The 18426-nt window shown below is 46.1% G+C and overlaps 15 non-coding genes across 15 annotated transcripts; 12 read left to right on the top strand and 3 right to left on the bottom strand.

The window, feature by feature from the left end:
* Positions 1-19: 19 nt before the first annotated feature.
* Positions 20-93, bottom strand: trnat-ugu (transfer RNA threonine (anticodon UGU)). The gene has a single exon. It is a non-coding gene; the product is annotated as a tRNA-Thr (tRNA).
* A 921-nt stretch (positions 94-1014) lies between these two features.
* Positions 1015-1088, bottom strand: trnat-agu (transfer RNA threonine (anticodon AGU)). Its single transcript has one exon. It is a non-coding gene; the product is annotated as a tRNA-Thr (tRNA).
* Positions 1089-1361: 273 nt separating this feature from the next.
* On the bottom strand, positions 1362-1435 carry trnat-cgu (transfer RNA threonine (anticodon CGU)). The gene has a single exon. It is a non-coding gene; the product is annotated as a tRNA-Thr (tRNA).
* Positions 1436-4124: 2689 nt separating this feature from the next.
* Positions 4125-4206, top strand: trnas-uga (transfer RNA serine (anticodon UGA)). The gene has a single exon. It is a non-coding gene; the product is annotated as a tRNA-Ser (tRNA).
* Positions 4207-9257: 5051 nt separating this feature from the next.
* Positions 9258-9328, top strand: trnag-gcc (transfer RNA glycine (anticodon GCC)). Its single transcript has one exon. It is a non-coding gene; the product is annotated as a tRNA-Gly (tRNA).
* A 1597-nt stretch (positions 9329-10925) lies between these two features.
* On the top strand, positions 10926-10996 carry trnag-gcc (transfer RNA glycine (anticodon GCC)). The gene has a single exon. It is a non-coding gene; the product is annotated as a tRNA-Gly (tRNA).
* A 1558-nt stretch (positions 10997-12554) lies between these two features.
* trnag-gcc (transfer RNA glycine (anticodon GCC)) lies at positions 12555-12625 on the top strand. The gene has a single exon. It is a non-coding gene; the product is annotated as a tRNA-Gly (tRNA).
* A 406-nt stretch (positions 12626-13031) lies between these two features.
* On the top strand, positions 13032-13102 carry trnag-ccc (transfer RNA glycine (anticodon CCC)). The gene has a single exon. It is a non-coding gene; the product is annotated as a tRNA-Gly (tRNA).
* A 406-nt stretch (positions 13103-13508) lies between these two features.
* trnag-ccc (transfer RNA glycine (anticodon CCC)) lies at positions 13509-13579 on the top strand. The gene has a single exon. It is a non-coding gene; the product is annotated as a tRNA-Gly (tRNA).
* Positions 13580-13666: 87 nt separating this feature from the next.
* trnag-acc (transfer RNA glycine (anticodon ACC)) lies at positions 13667-13737 on the top strand. Its single transcript has one exon. It is a non-coding gene; the product is annotated as a tRNA-Gly (tRNA).
* Positions 13738-13825: 88 nt separating this feature from the next.
* Positions 13826-13896, top strand: trnag-gcc (transfer RNA glycine (anticodon GCC)). Its single transcript has one exon. It is a non-coding gene; the product is annotated as a tRNA-Gly (tRNA).
* Positions 13897-15242: 1346 nt separating this feature from the next.
* trnac-gca (transfer RNA cysteine (anticodon GCA)) lies at positions 15243-15313 on the top strand. Its single transcript has one exon. It is a non-coding gene; the product is annotated as a tRNA-Gly (tRNA).
* Positions 15314-16987: 1674 nt separating this feature from the next.
* Positions 16988-17058, top strand: trnag-gcc (transfer RNA glycine (anticodon GCC)). Its single transcript has one exon. It is a non-coding gene; the product is annotated as a tRNA-Gly (tRNA).
* A 406-nt stretch (positions 17059-17464) lies between these two features.
* Positions 17465-17535, top strand: trnag-gcc (transfer RNA glycine (anticodon GCC)). The gene has a single exon. It is a non-coding gene; the product is annotated as a tRNA-Gly (tRNA).
* A 564-nt stretch (positions 17536-18099) lies between these two features.
* Positions 18100-18170, top strand: trnag-ccc (transfer RNA glycine (anticodon CCC)). Its single transcript has one exon. It is a non-coding gene; the product is annotated as a tRNA-Gly (tRNA).
* Positions 18171-18426: the final 256 nt, after the last annotated feature.

The raw sequence follows: 18426 nt of genomic DNA, 5'->3' as shown, positions 1-18426 counted from the left end.
ACACGCACCACCTGGACTAAGGCGCTGCTGGGACTTGAGGCCAGGATCTCCTGTTTACAAGACAGGCGCTTTGACCAGCTAAGCCACAGCGCCACAGAAATTCACAGTAAGAGACATTTGCCCGATAACAAAAATCGAAGAAGAAAAAATAATACACAACAAAAACCAGCATGTCAGGATGCAGAAAATGCTGACAAGCCGGACGCGGTCCTTTAGAGTCTGGATGATCATGTCTCAAGCCTGACCATGTCATCCAAACCCAGAGTCAGCTTGGAAAATGGAAATCAGGACAAACATATGCTATCGGCCTTTGAAAGAGTTTCAGATCAGAAAGCCACTCTCCCATAATCTGAGGAAAAGGTGCAGTTTGGATTTGAACCTAGCACCTGCTGTTCCCAAGACAGGTGCTCTGGCCAACTTAGTCTTAACACTAAAAGAAAAAAACTCTGGATACGATACTTCCAAACGCAGTTTCATCTAAGACAGTGGGGGGGAAGCAAAAATTACTGTGCTTTCTACTCAGTTACTTTGCACATGCATAAAGAGGCTCTTGTACGACAAATCCAAAAGGCGTGATCTCAACAATAGGTGGCAGTTACTTTTCCCCAAAACCACAGGTTGCCGACGAGTCATTCCTCAAGCCCACTAGGCCCTACACCGTTTTCTAATCTCCCTTATTTAAAACAGCTCAATTAAGTTATCGGCTTTATTGTAGAGTACCCCTAGTATCTGAGCCTGCACTGCGCAATGAAAGAAAGAAGCAAAACGGGATGGACAGATGCCTAAAATGTTAGAAACGCACCACACCTTAAGTCAGTGAAGAAAAAGAGCCAAGCTTGCAACTCTGGTGGAACTAGAACCCACAACCTTTGAACGGCTCAGCTCACAGCCTAGAAGTCCAATGCGCTATCCATTGCACCACAGAGCCTGAGTGCTTTGCTGCCTCTAGCACTGTTGCACAGAAAACACTTTTTAGTACTCTCTGGCCCATGAAAGAATGGCCAACTGTCAACAAGGCACTGTTGGGATTCGAACCCAGGATCTCCTGTTTACTAGACAGGCACTTTGACCAACTAAGCCACAGCGCCAAACAACTGTGGAAGGGGCTAATTGTTTAATTCAAAAAAAGAAAAAAAAACTAACAACGTTAGCGCTGCATGTGTCAATGTCTGGACTTGAAATATTAAAGTCCAATTGGTTAGGCATTACCACACTATGCTTTATAAAGCCATCGTCCAAAGCTCTCTTGAACGAGCAGCGTTCTTAAGGATTTGAGTTTTGTTAAGAAACCGACTGCTAAACATCCCGCTGCGTAAACACTCGTTACTCTTAACAAAAAGCAACCGTGGCACCCGTACATTAGGCACTGCTGGGATTTGAACCCAGGATCTCCTGTTTACGAGACAGGCGCTTTGACCAGCTAAGCCACAACGCCACAAAAATTCGTTGTAAGAGACATTTGCCTGATAACAAAAATCGAAGAAGAAAAAAATAATACACAACAAAAACCAGCATGTCAGGATGCAGAAAATGCTGACAAGACGGACGTGGTCTTTTAGAGTCTAGATGATCATGTCTCAAACCTGACCGGTAACCTGGCCTCTGTTCAAGATCAAAGCAAATAATGTGTGAATTTATTTTTATTTAATCTATCCTTAATCATGTGTTAAGTGTTTTTTGGAACCTCCAGTTTCATTACATCCAAACCCAGAGTTAGCTCGGAAAATGGAAATCAGGACAAACATATGCTATCGGCCATTGAAAGAGTTTCAGATCAGAAAGCCACTCTCCCATAATCTGAGGGAAAGGTGCAGTTTGGATTTGAACCTAGCACCTGCTGTTGCCAAGACAGGTGCTCTGGCCTACTTAGTCTTAACACTAAAAGAAAAAACCTCTGAATATGATACTTCCAAACGCAGTTTCATCTAAGACAGTGGGGGGGAAGCATAATTTACTATGCTTTCTACTCAGTTACTTTGCACATGCATAAAGAGGCTCTTGTACAACAAATCCAAAAGGCGTGATCTCAACAATAGGTGGCAGTTATTTTTCCCCAAAACCACAGGTTGCCTTTGAGTCATTCCTCAAGCCCACTAGGCCCTACACTGTTTTCTAATCTCCCTTATTAAACAAAAAACTGGATGGCGGAGAGGGTGCCGGATTTTTATAAGGAATTGTTAAGAGCTTGGGGCAAATTTTTAAACAATGTGCATTTTAAACCTCTAGGGAGAGAGAACATTTTAAATCAGCCCCTTTTCTTAAACAACTGCATTTTAAATCAAGGGAGGGAGATTTTTTTAAAGAAATGGTGGGTGGCAGGAATAGTTAAAGTAAGGGATATTTTATATGAGTTTAAAGAAGGTTTTTTTTATCAGTACAATGCATTATTGATGCCATGGAAGAAGCAAAGGAAGAATATAGCAGACAAGAAATAAAAAAATAAGTACGAAATAATTAAAACTGCAATCCCTCAAAAATGGATTCAAAAAATTGAAAATAAAGAAGATGACGTTGATGGAATGAAAGTGTATGTGAGAATAGGGGAGAAATTTAATGATTTTAAGGAATGTACTGTGAAAAGTTTTTTTTGTGTGTTTTTAGGGATGCAGTTTTTAAGAAACCTGTGGCAAATGAATACTGGATGCAAAAATACGAGATAACAAATGAGAACAACATATGGGAAAACATGAGAGGTGTTTTTATACAAACAAAACTGGCAAACTTAGAATATTTTATTAGACACAGAGTGATTTTTTCTGATGCCATTTTAAATAAAATTGGGATGGAACAAGATGCAACATGTAAAGTGTGTAACGAAGATGATGAGGGGCTTTTACATTTATTTTTACATTGCAAACAGTTGGATGATTTTAATGAAAGATGTAAAGAAATGATCTCAATATTAAAAGGGGAGGAAGAAACGGAATGGAAAAAGGTTTTAATGTTGGGATTGGAAAATGAATGTGCATGTAAAAACAAAAAGCTAATTAACTTGCTGATAATGTTGATGAAAAACGCAATATGGGAAAAAAGAGTTGTAATGAGGAAGGAAAAAGTGCGACTAAATGTATGGAACATTTTTAAAAGAAAATTCGTAAAGTATGTACAATGCTTGTTTTATTATTTTTATCATGAAGAAAAAGTTGATGTTTTTTTACAATGTTTTTACGGTTGAAGTATGTCAGATTTTAAAGGACTGTGAATTGGACATTTCTCTTTTAAAGGACTGAAAGGACCCTGGAAATAAGACCATCGACCACCAATGACCTGCTTTTGAAATGAAATATCTTGTGCAAATATGTGTAAAATGTAAAATTGTAATTTTATGAATATTTCTTAATAAAATTTTTAAAAAAAAATATCATATAGTGGTTAGTACTCTGCGTTATGGCCGCAGCAACCCCGGTTCGAATCCGGGTCACGGCAGGTTTTTCTAGGTGACATAGGCGTTACACTCTGTGTTGCCATCTGTAATCTCAAGCCACCTTTTAGTGCAGGCTGTGCTAATGGCACGTCCTGAATGTTTACGTTTCCTAAAGTGTGGAAGACTAGAATTCGATATGAGAAACAGGATCTTTGATGCCAGCATGCTGTGTACATAAGTACTGATCAAGTCATGCTTCTAAGGCATGGAAGGAATCTTTTCAATTGTTGAGTGTCCATTCATTGCCACAACAGCAGAAAGACCTTCTGCAGTTATCATTGATCTATTTAATGTCTCCTACATGACATGGAGTCCAAACTATTGTGTTGTACTGATGTCTACATCTACAACAACCATAAACCCAATCTTAAAGTAACCTGTCGTGTTTTAGCAACATCCACACCAACCATAAGCTTAAAACCCCATTTCACGGTAAACTTTAGAGTTCTGTAAAGGTCTGCGCCAACCACAACCCTAAATCTTGCCTACTTGTAACCTACTCTTGTAGATCCTGGATAGCTCAGTCAGTTGAGCAACAGACTTTTAATCTGAGGGTCCAGGGTTCAAGTCCCTGTTCGGGCGTGTAAGGCTGATTTTGTGAAGCCGCAGGTTTTGCCGTTGAGCTATCGCTTGATTAAAGTTTTATCTGGATGCACAATACATGTACTAGGCATGAAGACATGGCAGATCAGGCAGTCTTGTAGTCGTGGCCGAGTGGTTAAGGCGAAGGACTTGAAATCTATTGGGGTCTCCCCACGCAGGTTCAAATCCTGCCAACTACGTCCTCTCACTTTTTAAAATTGCAGCAGTCATCAATTGTTTGCATTTTCATTGTTTCTTGGGAAAAGTGTTGTGCTGGTAGGAGGAGAAAAACAACAGCATGTTCTCACTGAACAGAAAGGGGCATATCACAGGGAGGAACATACCACACAAGGGCCACAACGGCTGTCCCGTAGCTCGATGTGATAGTATAGTGGTTAGTACTCTGCGCTGTGGCCACAGCAACCCCGGTTCGGCAGATTTTTCAAGGTGACATCGGTGTTGCACTCTGTGTTGCCATCCGTAATCTCCAGCCACCTTTAAGTGCAGGCTGTGCTAATGGCATGTCCTGAATTTTTACGTTTCCTAAAGTGTGGAAGACTAGGGATTCGATATGAGAAACAGGATCTTTGATGCCAGCATGCTGTGTAGATAAGTACTGATCAAGTCTCGCTTCTAAGGCATGGAAGGAATCTTTTCAATTGTTGACTGTCCATTCATTGCCACAACAGCAGAAAGACCTTCTGCAGTTATCATTGATCTATTTAATGTCTCCTATGAAGGATTCGGATTTCTGTTTTCCAGTCCATCTCATCATGGACCGACGTTTATTCCTACTTCCTGCTTTGTTACTGTTCGGACGTCTTTGCCCACTGCTCCGCTCTTCGCACTCTTGCTTTTATATCTTATACCCTAATTTTAACTTGAGCCTATCAGCACAGTGCTCAAACAACACGGCTTGAAGATCAGCATCGATTCTACAAACTTTCTGGAATATAGCTTTACTAACAAGAGGGAAATTTCGTCTAAACAATCCTCCCGCTATCAGCTGCTTACATTCCCGGAGACGGGAAGACACGGCTGTGAAAATGCCTCTGGATCGGATTAATTCAGATTCTCACTGCTGTACAAACTGCCACAAACTTCTACAAAAGATTGCAGTTCTTGAAACGAAGTTGCTTGCGATCCGACCAGAACTTCAGCTTCATTGTGGATTCTCTCAGCACACAGCCGGTGAGTCCCATAAATCTGTTCCTGCTACTGTTTTGAGCACAGAAAAACAGAAAAGAACTTTTGAAAATGAGCATTGGCATAAACAAGGTGCGAGACCAAAGGGTACTCGTGGGGTCAGATCATACGCTGCCGCATTAGCGTCTTCTACCCCAAATACAGCTCGGACTCAAATACAGCTTCAGAACAGATATGAAGTTTTGAGTAATATGTGTGAAGAATCCCCAAATGCAGTCAGACAGAGATCGCATGATTCAGCAACTAATTCTGCATGGAACAGAGGCTCAAGGCCGACTAGACAGCAGCATTCTGCTCCGATCGCAACAGAGATAAGAACACTAGTCGTAGGAGATTCAATAATCAAGAATTTCAGGAGCAAATCTACTATGACATACTGCTTTCCTCATGCAACAGTTTCTGATGTAAACAAAGAACTTGAGGAAATTCTGAAAAAGCACAAGACTGCAAAACGGATTATCATCCATGTGGGGAAGAATGATATTCGGAAGGAACAGTCAGAACTGCTCAAGAAAGATTTCTGTGAGCTCTTGGAAACAGCTGAAAGAATGAAGGTTCAGCCGTTCATAAGTGGACCACTCCCTGCAAGAGAGACAAATATGTTTTCACGGCTTCTTGGTCTAAATGTATGGCTACAGAAAACATGTAACAAGAAAGGACTGAATTTCATCGACAACTTCAATCTCTTCTGGAACCAAAGACAGCTGTTTACATCAGACGGCCTTCATCCAAACAAACTTGGTGCAAAGGTGCAAAAGGACAATATTTTTTTCTCCCTCAATCATCCATCAGCTGTGTATGCCACTGAACTTAATTGTACACACACACCTAGCAAATGTCTGGATGACAACAGGACCTCAAATCAGCTCCTGAGTGGACTTGTGGCCGACGAATCACCCAAGGACAGTGATAATGCAACGCAGTCAAAACACCCAATGTTGATAGAGACACTATCAGTTGCCCTCTGCTCAACACAGGCAGACTGTGACGCATCAGAACAGCATCAAGTCTCGTCACTCAAAAATGATCCATAGGAAAACATATATCTGCAGACAGAATCTCCAGATGCACAGTCTCTGTCACCGGACACGTTCTCATTGTCACAATGTTCACCACTCTTGGGTTTTTCAAAAAAGATGGAGGAACTGGTGTATGCTGGAACTAAACTTTCACACTCCATTGCCGCAAGCCCCCAGTTACCAACCAAAAAGCGGCCTGCTCCACAACCACCTATGAGCCCACCTGGAAGAGCCCTCCGATCACACTGCCAGGGCCCCAACAACAACGCCCCATCTTCAGCTGGTGAACACAAGAGCTCTCTGTGATGTGTGTCGATGAACTGCTTAGATAATAGTGTCTTTATCAAATGTTTTCAGAACAAGCAGGAACCCAGTGTGTCTGTAGCTTTCTCTAAGCAGATATGTGTTGTGTTAAGTGACAGAAAAGCAAAGACTTCATCAGGCCGTATAGCAAATCATTCAAATCTGGTGTCTATTAAATGTAGATCTGAGACTACTATAGAAAAAACAGCTAAAACTGTTAAGTTAGCGCTTTTAAACATCAGATCACTCAACAATAAGTCTCTTTTAGTCAATGATTTTATCAACACAAATTGCCTTGATTTTATGCTTTTAAATGAAACTTGGCTAGATGACAGTTGTAGCGCAGCAGTTCTGAATGAAGCAGCTTCTTTAAACTTTGACTTTTTGAGTGTTTGCAGAGTTAATAGGAGAGGTGGAGGCATCGCTGCCCTGTTTAAAGATGTCTATGAATGTAAACAAGTGTCATTTGGTGACTATTTGTCTTTTGAATATCTGAGTATAGCACTAAAAGGGTCTCCACGCATCTTACTGATCATTATCTACAGACCTCCAAAATATTCTCCAGCTTTTATTGAGGATTTTACAGAGCTGTTATCAATTGTAACCTCTGAGTTTGATTATTTTAGTATTGCTGGGGATTTTAATATTCATATAGATAATCCAGAAATCAATGCTGTAAAAGAACTGATGACTGTTTTTAACACTTTTGATCTGACTCAGCATGTTCAAGGACCCACACACAATCGTGGACACACTCTTGATCTACTTATAACTAAGGGTTTACACATTTCATCGACTGTTGTTAAGGATGTGGCACTATCTGATCATTTCTGTATCTTTTTTGATATATTGATCACTCCAGCTATTTAAGACAGATCTGTCTCTGTCAGAAAGAGATGCATAAATGAGAACACCAGTGAGCAGTTTATGAAGGCCATATCGCTAGCACCAAGTATATCTGCAGATTCTGTTGATTCTCTCCTTGATTTGTTCAATTCTAAAATTGAGAATGTCATAAATGACATCGCTCCTGTTAAAGTTAAGAAGATGACTGGCAGGCAAAATGGATCTTGGACAAGGTCACCTAGAGTACAAATGATGAAAAGACAGTGCAGAAAAGCTGAGCGTATGTGGAGAAAGACGAAACTAGTAGTCCATTATAATATCTATAAAGACAGTCTTCATGCCTTTAATATGGAACTAAACACTACTAGACAGACTTTCTTTTCAAGCCTTATAAACAGCAATTTAAATAATGCTCGCACCCTCTTTGCAACGATAGAGAGACTCACAAACCCCCCCCAGTCGGATTCCAAGTGAGCTCCTCTCTGAAAGCAAATGTAATGAGTTTGCTCATTTCTTCACTGATAAGATTAATAATATCAGAAAGGCAATCAGCTCATCCAATCAGTCAAGTTGTGTCGATATCAAACAAGCTCAACCACAACTTAAGAAATCAGACATTATGTCTGATTTCATGGCAATTAACGGCAAAATCTTAGAAGAAATTGTGCAAGTTATGAAAACATCAACCTGCAGTCTTGACACGCTCCCCACATCATTCTTCAAAACGGTGTTTACCTGTTTAGAAATGGATCTTCTAAAAGTGATAAATGCTTCACTTCTCTCAGGGATTTTTCCAACCTCACTTAAAACTGCAGTTGTTAAACCCCTCTTGAAGAACAGCAACCTGGATAAAACCCTATTGAGCAATTACAGGCCAATCTCAAATCTCCCTTTCATTGGCAAAATCATTGAAAAAGTTGTTTTTAACCAGGTTAACAAGTTCTTAAACTTCAGGGGGTGTTTGGACAATTTTCAATCTGGTCTTAGATCACATAACAGTACAGAAAGCGCTCTTATAAAGATAATCAATGATATACGCCTAAATACAGATTCAGGTAAAATAACAGCAATAAGAGCATATCAGCATTGGTGGATCAGTGGTAGAATTCTCGCCTGCCATGCAGGAGACCCGGGTCGGATTCCCGACCAACGCAGTTCCTGTTTTGTGTTGCTTCTCTTCCAGCTCTTGGTAACAGCCTTGCAGCAATCACACCCCACTAGGACAGCAGTATGAGCATATCAGCATTGGTGGTTCAGTGGTAGAATTCTCGCCTCCCACGCGGGAGAGCCGGGCCGATTCCCGGCCAATGCAATTCCTGTTTGGTGTTGCTAATCTTCCAGCTCTGGGTAACAGCCTTGCAGCAATCACACCCCACTAGGACAGATGTTTGAGCAAATCAAAATTGGTGGTTCAGTGGTAGAAATCTCGCCTGCCACGCGGGAGACCCAGGTCCGATTCCCGGCAAATGCAAATCCTGTTTTTGGTTGCTAATCTTCCAGCTCTGGGTAACAGCCTTGCAGCAATCACACCCCACTAGGACAGCCATATCACCATATGAGCATTGTTGGTTCAGTGGTAGAATTCTCGCCTCCCACGTGGGAGACCCGAGTACGATTCCCAGCCAATGCAATTCCTGTTTTGTGTTGCTACTCTTCCAGCTCTGGGTAACAGCCTTGCAGCAATCACACCCCACTAGGACAACTCTATGAGCATATCAGCATTGGTGGTTCAGTGGTAGAATTCTCGCCTGCCATGCAGGAGATGCAGGTGCCATTCCCGGCCAATGCAAATCCTGTTTTGTGTTGCTACTCTTCCAGCTCTGGGTAACAGCCTTGCAGCAATCACACCCCACTAGGACGGATGTATGAGCATATCAGCATTGGTGGTTCAGTGGTAGAATTCTCGCCTGCCACGCGGGAGACCCGGGTCCAATTCCCGGCCAATGCAAATCCTGTTTTGTGTTGCTACTCTTCCAGCTCTGGGTAACAGCCTTGCAGCAATCACACCCAACTAGGAGAGCAGTATGAGCATATCAACATTGGTGGTTCACTGGTAAAATTGTCGCCTGCCACGCGGGAGACCCGAGTATGATTCCTGGCCAATACAAATCCTGTTTTGTGTTGCTACTCTTCCAGCTCTGGGTAACAGCCTTGCAGCAATCACACCCCACTAGGACAGCAGTATGACCATATCAGCAATGGTGGTTTAGTGGTAGAATTCTCGTGTCCCATGCAGTGGACCCGGGTCCAATTCCCGACAAACGCAGTTCCTGTTTTGTGTTGCTTCTCTTCCAGCTCTTGGTAACAGCCTTGCAGCAATCACACCCCACTAGGACAGATGTTTGAGCATATTAGCATTGGTGGTTCAGTGGTGGTATTCTCGCCTGCCACGTGGGAGACATCGGTCCGATTCCCAACCAATGCAATTTTTCTTTTGTGTTGCTACTCTTCCAGCTCTGGGTAACAGCCTTGCAGCAATCACAACCCACTAGGACAGCAGTATGGGTATATCGGCATCGGTGGTTCAGTGGTAGAATTCTCGCCTCCCACGCTGGAGAGCCGGGTCCGATTTCCGGCCAATGCAATTCCTGTTTGGTGTTGCTAATTTTCTAGCTCTGGGTAACAGCCTTGCAGCAATCACACCCCACTAGGACAATTCTATGAGCATATCAGCATTGGTGGTTCGGTGGTAGAAATCTCGCCTGCCACGCGGGAGACCCAGGTCCGATTCCCAGCATATGCAAATCCTGTTTTGTGTTGCTACTATTCCAGCTCTGGGTAACAGCCTTGCAGCAATCACACCCCACTAGGACAACCATAAGACCATATCAGCATTGGTGGTTCAGTGGTAGAATTCTCGCCTCCCATGTGGGAGACCCGATCTGAATCCCGGCCAATGCAATTCCTATTTTGTATTGCTACTCATCCAGCTCTGGGTAACAGCCTTGCAGCAATCACACCCCACTAGGACAGCAGTATGAGCATATCAGCAATGGTGGTTTAGTGGTAGAATTCTCGCGTCCCACGCAGGGGACCTGGGTCAGTGGTAGAATTCTCGCCTCCCACATGGGAGACCCGGGTCCGATTCCCGGCCAATGCAATTCCTGTTTTGTGTTGCTACTATTCCAGCTCTGGGTAACAGCCTTGCAGCAATCACACCCCACTAGGACAACCATAAGACCATATCAGCATTGTTGGTTCAGTGGTAGAATTCTCGCCTCCCATGTGGGAGACCCGATCTGAATCCCGGCCAATGCAATTCCTATTTTGTATTGCTACTCATCCAGCTCTGGGTAACAGCCTTGCAGCAATCACACCCCACTAGGACAGCAGTATGAACATATCAGCAATGGTGGTTAAGTGGTAGAATTCTCACGTCCCACGCAGGGGACCTGGGTCAGTGGTAGAATTCTCGCCTCCCACATGGGAGACCCGGGTCCGATTCCCGGCCAATGCAATTCCTGTTTTGTGTTGCTACTCTTCCAGCTCTGGGTAACAGCCTTGCAGCAATGACACCCCACTAGGATAACTCTATGAGTATATCAGCTTTGGTGGTTCAGTGGTAGAATTCTCGCCTGCCACGCGGGAGACCCGGGTCCGATTCCCGGCCAATGCAAATCCTCTTTTGTGTTGCTACTCTTACAGCTCTGGGTAACAGCCTTGCAGCAATCACACCCCCCTAGGACAGCAGTATGAACATATCAGCAATGGTGGTTAAGTGGTAGAATTCTCACGTCCCACGCAGGGGACCTGGGTCAGTGGTAGAATTCTCGCCTCCCACGTGGGAGATCCAGGTGCGACTCCCGGCCAATGCAAATCCTGTTTTGTGTTGCTACTCTTCCACCTCTGGGTAACAGCCTTGCAGCAATCACACCCAACTAGGAGAGCAGTATGAGCATATCAGCATTGGTGGTTCACTGGTAGAATTCTTGCCTGCCACGCGGGAGACCCGAGTACGTTTCCTGGCCAATGCAAATCCTGTTTTGTGTTGCTAATCTTCCAGCTCTGGGTAACAGCCTTGCAGCAATCACACCCCACTAGGACAGACAATCAAGCATATCAGCATTGGTGGTTCAGTGGTAGAATTCTCGCCTGCCACGTGGGAGACACGGGTCGGATTCTTGGCCAATGCAAATCCTGTTTTGTGTTGCTACTCTTCCAGGTCTGGGTACCAGCCTTGCAGCAATCACACCCCACTAGGAGAGCAGTGTGAACATATCAGCATTGGTGGATCAGTGGTAGAATTCTCGCCTGCCACGCGGGAGACCCGGGTCCGATTCCCAGCCAATGCAAATCCTGTTTTGTGTTGCTACTCTTCCAGCTCGGGGTTACAGCTTTGCAGCAATCACAACCCACTAGGACAGCAATATGAGCATATCAGCATTGGTGGTTCAGTGGTAGACTTCTTGCCTGCCACGCGGTAGACCTGGGTCCGGTTCCTGGCCAATGCAAACCCTGTTTTGTGTTGCTACTCTTCCAGCTCTGGGTAACAGCCTTGCAGCAATCACACCCCACTAGGACAGTTGTATAAGCATATCAGCATTGGTGGTTCAGTAATAGAATTCTCACCTGCCACGCGGGAGACCTGGGTCCGATTCCCGGCCAATGCAAATCCTCTTTTGTGTTGCTACTCTTACAGCTCTGGGTAACAGCCTTGCAGCAATCACACCCCACTAGGACAGCAAAATGAGCATATCAGCACTGGTGGTTTAGTGGTAGAATTCTCGCCTCCCAAACAGGAGACCTGGGTCCGATTCCCGGCAAACGCAGTTCCTTTTTGTGTTGCTACTCTTCCAGCTCTGGGTAACAGCCTTGCAGCAATCACACCCTACTAGGAGAGCAGTATGTGCATATCAGCATTGGTGGTTCAGTGGTAGAATTCTCGCCTGCCACGGGAGAGACCCTGGTCCGGTTCCTGGCCAATGCAAACCCTGTTTTGTGTTGCTACCCTTCCAGCTCTGGGTAACAGTCTTGCAGCAATCACACCCCACTAGGACAGATGTATGAGCATATCAGCTTTGGTGGTTCAGTGGTAGCATTCTCGCCTGCCACGCGGGAGACCCGTGTCCGATTCCCGGCCAATGCAAATCCTCTTTTGTGTTGCTTCCTTTCCAGCTCTAGGTAACAGCCTTGCAGCAATCACACCCCACTAGGGCAGCAATTTAGGCATATCAGCATTGGTGGTTCAGTGGTAGAATTCTCGCCTGCCACGCGGGAGACCCGGGTCCGATTCCCGGCCAATGCAAATCCTCTTTTGTGTTGCTACTCTTTCAGCTCTGGGTAACAGCCTTGCAGCAATCACACCCCACTAGGACAGTTGTATAAGCATATCAGCATTGGTGGTTCAATGGTAGAATTCTCACCTCCCACGCGGGAATCCTGTGTCCGATTCCCGGCCAATGCAAATCCTCTTTTGTGTTGCTACTCTTTCAGCTCTGGGTAACAGCCTTGCAGCAATCACACCCCACTAGGACAGTTGTATAAGCATATCAGCATTGGTGGTTCAGTGGTAGAATTCTCACCTCCCACGCGGGAATCCTGTGTCCAATTCCTGGCCAATGCAATTTCTGTTTTGTGTTGCAACTCTTACAGTTCTGGGTAACAGCCTTGCAGCAATCACACCCCACTAGGACAGCAGGATGAGCATATCAGCATTGGTGGTTCAGTGGTAGAATTCTCGCCTCCCACGCAGGAGACCCGGATTCGATTACCGGCTAATGCAATTCATCTTTTGTGTTGCTACTCTTCCAGCTCTGGGTAACAGCCTTGCAGCAATCACACCCCACTAGGACAGTTGTATAAGCATATCAGCATTAATGGTTCAGTGGTAGAATTCTCGCCTCCCATACGGGAGACCTGGGTCTGATTCCCGGCCAATGCAATTCCTGTTTTGTTTAGTTAATCTTCCAGCTCCGGGTAACAGCCTTGCAGCAATCACACCCCACTAGGACAGATATTTGAGCATATCAGCATTGGTGGTTCAGTGGTAGACTTCTTGCCTGCTACGCGGTAGACCTGGGTCCGATTCCCGGCAAATGCAATTTCTTTTTTGTGTTGCTACTCTTCCAGCTCTGGGTAACAGCCTTGCAGCAATCACAACCCACTAGGACAGCACAATGAGCATATCAGCATTGGTGGTTCAGTGATAGAATTTTCGCCTCCCATGCGGGAGACCCGGGTCCGATTCCCGGCCAATGCAATTTCTGTTTTGTGGTGCTACTCTTCCAGCACTGGGTAACAGCCTTGCAGCAATCACACCCCACTAGGACAGATTTATGTTATAACAGCATTGGTGGTTTAGTGGTACAATTCTCGCCTACCACGCGGAAGACCCGGGTTCGATTCCCAGCCAATGCAAATCCTCTTTTGTGTTGCTACTCTTCCAGCTCTGTGTAACAGCCTTGCAGCAATCACACCCCACTAGGACAGTTGTATAAGCATATCAGCATTGGTGGTTCAGTGGTAGAATTCTCGCCTGCCACGCGGGAGACCCGGGTCCGATTCCCGGCCAATGCAAATCCTCTTTTGTGTTGCTACTCTTACAGCTCTGGGTAACAGCCTTGCAGCAATCACACCCCACTAGGACAGCAGTATGAGCATATCAGCATTGGTGGTTTAGTGGTAGAATTCTCGCCTCCCACACAGGAGACCTGGGTCTAATTCCCGGTCAATGCAATTCCCTTTTTGTGTAGATAATCTTCCAGCTCCAGGTAACAGCCTTGCAGCAATCACACCCCACTAGGACAGCTGTTTAAGCATATCAGCATTGGTGGTTCAGTGGTAGACCTCTTGCCTGCCACGCGGTAGACCTGGGTCCGATTCCCGGCCAATGCAATTTCTTTTTTGTGTTGCTACTCTTTCAGCTCTGGGTAACAGCCTTGCAGCAATCACAACCCACTAGGACAGCAGCATTAATGGTTCAGTGGTAGAATTCTCGACTCCCACGCGGGAGACCCGGGTCCGATTCCTGGCCAATGCAATTCTTGTTTTGTGTTGCTAATCTTCCAGCTCTGGGTAACAGCCTTGCAGCAATCACACCCTAATAGGAGAGCAGTATGAGCATATCAGCATTGGAGGTTCAGTGGTAGAATTCTCGCCTCCCACACAGGAGACCTGGGTCCGATTCCCGGCCAACGCAGTTCCCATTTTGTGTTGCTACTCTTCCAGCTCTGGGTAACAGCCTTGCAGCAATCACACCCTACTAGGAGAGCAGTATGAGCATATCAGCATTGGTGGTTCAGTGGTAGAATTCTCGCCTGCCACGTGAGAGATCCTGGTCCAGTTCCTGGCCAATGCAAACCCTGTTTTGTGTTGCTACTCTTCCAGCTCTGGGTAACAGTCTTGCAGCAATCACACCCCACTAGGACAGATGTATGAGCATATCAGCTTTGGTGGTTCAGTGGTAGCATTCTCGCCTGCCACGCAGGAGACCTGGGTCTGATTCCTAGCCAACGCAGTTCCCTTTTTGTGTTGCTTCTCTTCCAGCTCTGGGTAACAGCCTTGCAGCAATCACATCCCACTAGGAGAGCAGTATGAGCATATCAGCAGTGGTGGTTCACTGGTAGACTTCTTGCCTGCCATGCGGTAAACCTGGGTCCGATTCCCGGCCAATGCAACTTCTTTTTTGTGTTGCTACTCTTCCAGCTCTGGGTTACAGCCTTGCAGCAATCACACCCAACTAGGACAGCAGTATGAGCATATCAGCATTGGTGTTTCAGTGGTAGAATTCTCGCCTGCCACGTGGGAGACCCTGGTCCGGTTCCTGGCCAATGCAAACCCTGTTTTGTGTTGCTACTCTTCCAGCTCTGGGTAACAGCCTTGCAGCAATCACACCCCACTAGGACAGTTATATAAGCATATAAGCATTGGTGGTTCAGTGGTAGAATTCTCGCCTGCCACGCGGGAGACCTGGGTCCGATTCCCGGCCAATGCAAATCCTCTTTTGTGTTGCTACTCTTCCAGCTCTGGGTAACAGCCTTGCAGCAATCACACCCAACTAGGACAGCAGTATGAGCATATCAGCATTGGTGGTTCAGTGGTAGAATTCTCGCCAGCCACGCGGGAGACCTGGGTCCGGTTCCTGGCCAATGCAAACCCTGTTTTGTGTTGCTACTCTTCCAGCTCTGGGTAACAGCCTTGCAGCAATCACACCCCACTAGGACAGTTGTATAAGCATATAAGCATTGGTGGTACGATGGTAGAATTCTCGCCTGCCACGCGGGAGACCCGGGTCCGATTCCCGGCCGATGCTAATCCTCTTTTGTGTTGCTACTCTTACAGCTCTGGGTAACAGCCTTGCAGCAATCACACCCCACTAGGAGAGCAGTATGAGCATATCAGCAGTGGTGGTTTACTGGTAGACTTCTTGCCTGCCACGCGGTAGACCTGGGTCCGATTCCCGGCCAATGCAATTTCTTTTTTGTGTTGCTACTCTTCCAGCTCTGGGTAACAGCCTTGCAGCAATCACACCCAACTAGGACAGTAGTATGAGCATATCAGCAGTGGTGGTTCACTGGTAGAATTCTCGCCTGCCACGCGGGAGACCCGGGTCCAATTCCTGGCCAATGCAAATCCTGTTTTGTGTTGCTACTCTTACAGCTCTGGGTAACAGCCTTGCAGCAATCACACCCTACAAGGAGAGCAGTATGAGCATATCAGCATTGGTGGTTCAGTAATAGAATTCTCGCCTCCCACACGGGAGACCTGGGTCTGATTCCTTGCCAATGCAATCCTGTTTTGTGTAGTTAATCTCCCAGCTCCGGGTAACAGCCATGCAGCAATCACACCCCACTAGGACATATGTTTGAGCATATCAGCTTTGGTGGTTCAGTGGTAGACTTCTTGCCTGCCACGCGGTAGACCTGGGTCCGATTCCCGGCCAATGCAATTTCTTTTTTGTGTTGCTACTCTTCCAGCTCTGGGTAACAGCCTTGCAGCAATCACAACCCACTAGGACAGCAGCATGTGCATATCAGCATAATGGTTCAGTGATAGAATTCTCGCCTCCCATTCGGGAGACCCGGGTCCGATTCCCGGCCAATGCAATTTCTGTTTTGTGGTGCTACTCTTCCAGCACTGGGTAACAGCCTTGCAGCAATCACACCCCACTAGGACAGATTTATGTTATAACAGCATTGGTGGTTCAGTGGGAGAATTCTCGCCTGCGACGCGGGAGACCCGGGTTCGATTTCGGCCAATGCAAATCCTCTTTTGTGTTGCTACTCTTCCAGCTCTGGGTAACAGCCTTGCAGCAATCACACCCTAATAGGAGAGCAGTATGAGCATATCAGCATTGGTAGTTCAGTGGTAGAATTCTCGCCTGCCACGTGGGAGACCCTGGTCCGGTTCCTGGCCAATGCAATTCCTGTTTTGTGTTGCTACTCTTCCAGCTCTGGGTAACAGCCTTGCAGCAATCACACCCTACTAGGAGAGCAGTATGAGCATATCAGCATTGGTGGTTCAGTGGTGGAATTCTCGCCTGCCACGTGGAAGACCCTGGTCCGGCTCCTGGCCAATGCAAACCCTGTTTTGTGTTGCTACTCTTCCAGCTCTGGGTAACAGCCTTGCAGCAATCACACCCCACTAGGACAGTTGTATAAGCATATCAGCATTGGTGGTTCAGTGGTAGAATTCTCGCCTGCCACGCGGGAGACCCGGGTCCGATTCCCGGCCAATGCAAATCCTCTTTTGTGTTGCTACTCTTACAGCTCTGGGTAACAGCCTTGCAGCAATCACACCTCACTAGGACAGCAGTATGAGCATATCAGCAATGGTGGTTTAGTGGTAGAATTCTCGCCTCCCACACAGGAGACCTGGGTCCGATTCCCGGCCAACACAGTTCCCTTTTTGTGTTGCTACTCTTCCAGCTCTGGGTAACAGCCTTGCAGCAATTACACCCTAATAGGAGAGCAGTATGAGTGTATCAGCATTGGTGGTTAAGTGGTAGAATTCTCGCCTGCCACGTGGGAGATCCTGGTCTGGTTCCTGGCCAATGCAAACCCTGTTTTGTGTTGCTACTCTTCCAGCTCTGGGTAACAGCCTTGCAGCAATCATACCCTACTAGGACAGTTGTATAAGCATATCAGCATTGGTGGTTCAGTGGTAGAATTCTCGCCTGCCACGCGGGAGACCTGGGTCCGATTCCCGGCCAATGCAATTTCCTTTTTGTGTTGCTACTCTTCCAGCTCGGGCTAACAGCCTTGCAGCAATCACACCCAACTAGGACAGCAGTATGAGCATATCAGCAGTGGTGGTTTACTGGTAGAATTCTCGCCTCCCATGCGGGAGACCCGGGTCTGATTCCTGGCCAATGCAAATCCTGTTTTGTGTTGCTACTCTTCCAGCTCTGGGTAACAGCTTTGCAGCAATCACACCCTACAAGGAGAGCAGTATGAGCATATCAGCATTGGTGGTTCAGTAATAGAATTCTCGCCTCCCACACGGGAGACCTGGGTCTGATTCCTTGCCAATGCAATCCTGTTTTGTGTAGTTAATCTTCCAGCTCCGGGTAACAGCCTTGCAGCAATCACACCCCACTAGGACAGATGTTTGAACATATCAGCATGGGTGGTTCAGTGGTAGACTTCTTGCCTCCCACGCGGTAGACCTCGGTCCGATTCCCTGCCAATGCAATTTCTTTTTTGTGTTGCTACTCTTCCAGCTCTGGGTAACAGCCTTGCAGCAATCACAACCCACTAGGACAGCACCATGAGCATATCAGCATTGGTGGTTCAGTGATAGAATTTTTGCCTCCCATGCGGGAGACCCGGGTCCGATTCCCGGCCAATGCAATTTCTGTTTTGTGGTGCTACTCTTCCAGCACTGGGTAACAGCCTTGCAGCAATCAAACCCCACTAGGACAGATTTATGTTATAACAGCATTGGTGGTTCAGTGGTACAATTCTCGCCTACCACGCGGAAGACCCGGGTTTGTCTTGGCCAATGCAAATCCTCTTTTGTGTTGCTACTCTTCCAGCTCTGGGTAACAGCCTTGCAGCAATCACACCCTACTAGGAGAGCAGTATGAGCATATCAGCATTGGTAGTT

Source organism: Danio rerio, chromosome 4 (assembly GCF_049306965.1).
Source record: "Danio rerio strain Tuebingen ecotype United States chromosome 4, GRCz12tu, whole genome shotgun sequence".
NCBI classification, from domain to species: domain Eukaryota; kingdom Metazoa; phylum Chordata; class Actinopteri; order Cypriniformes; family Danionidae; genus Danio; species Danio rerio.
The sequence above is the reverse complement of the archived record's forward strand: the minus strand, read 5'-3'. Positions and strand labels throughout refer to the sequence as shown.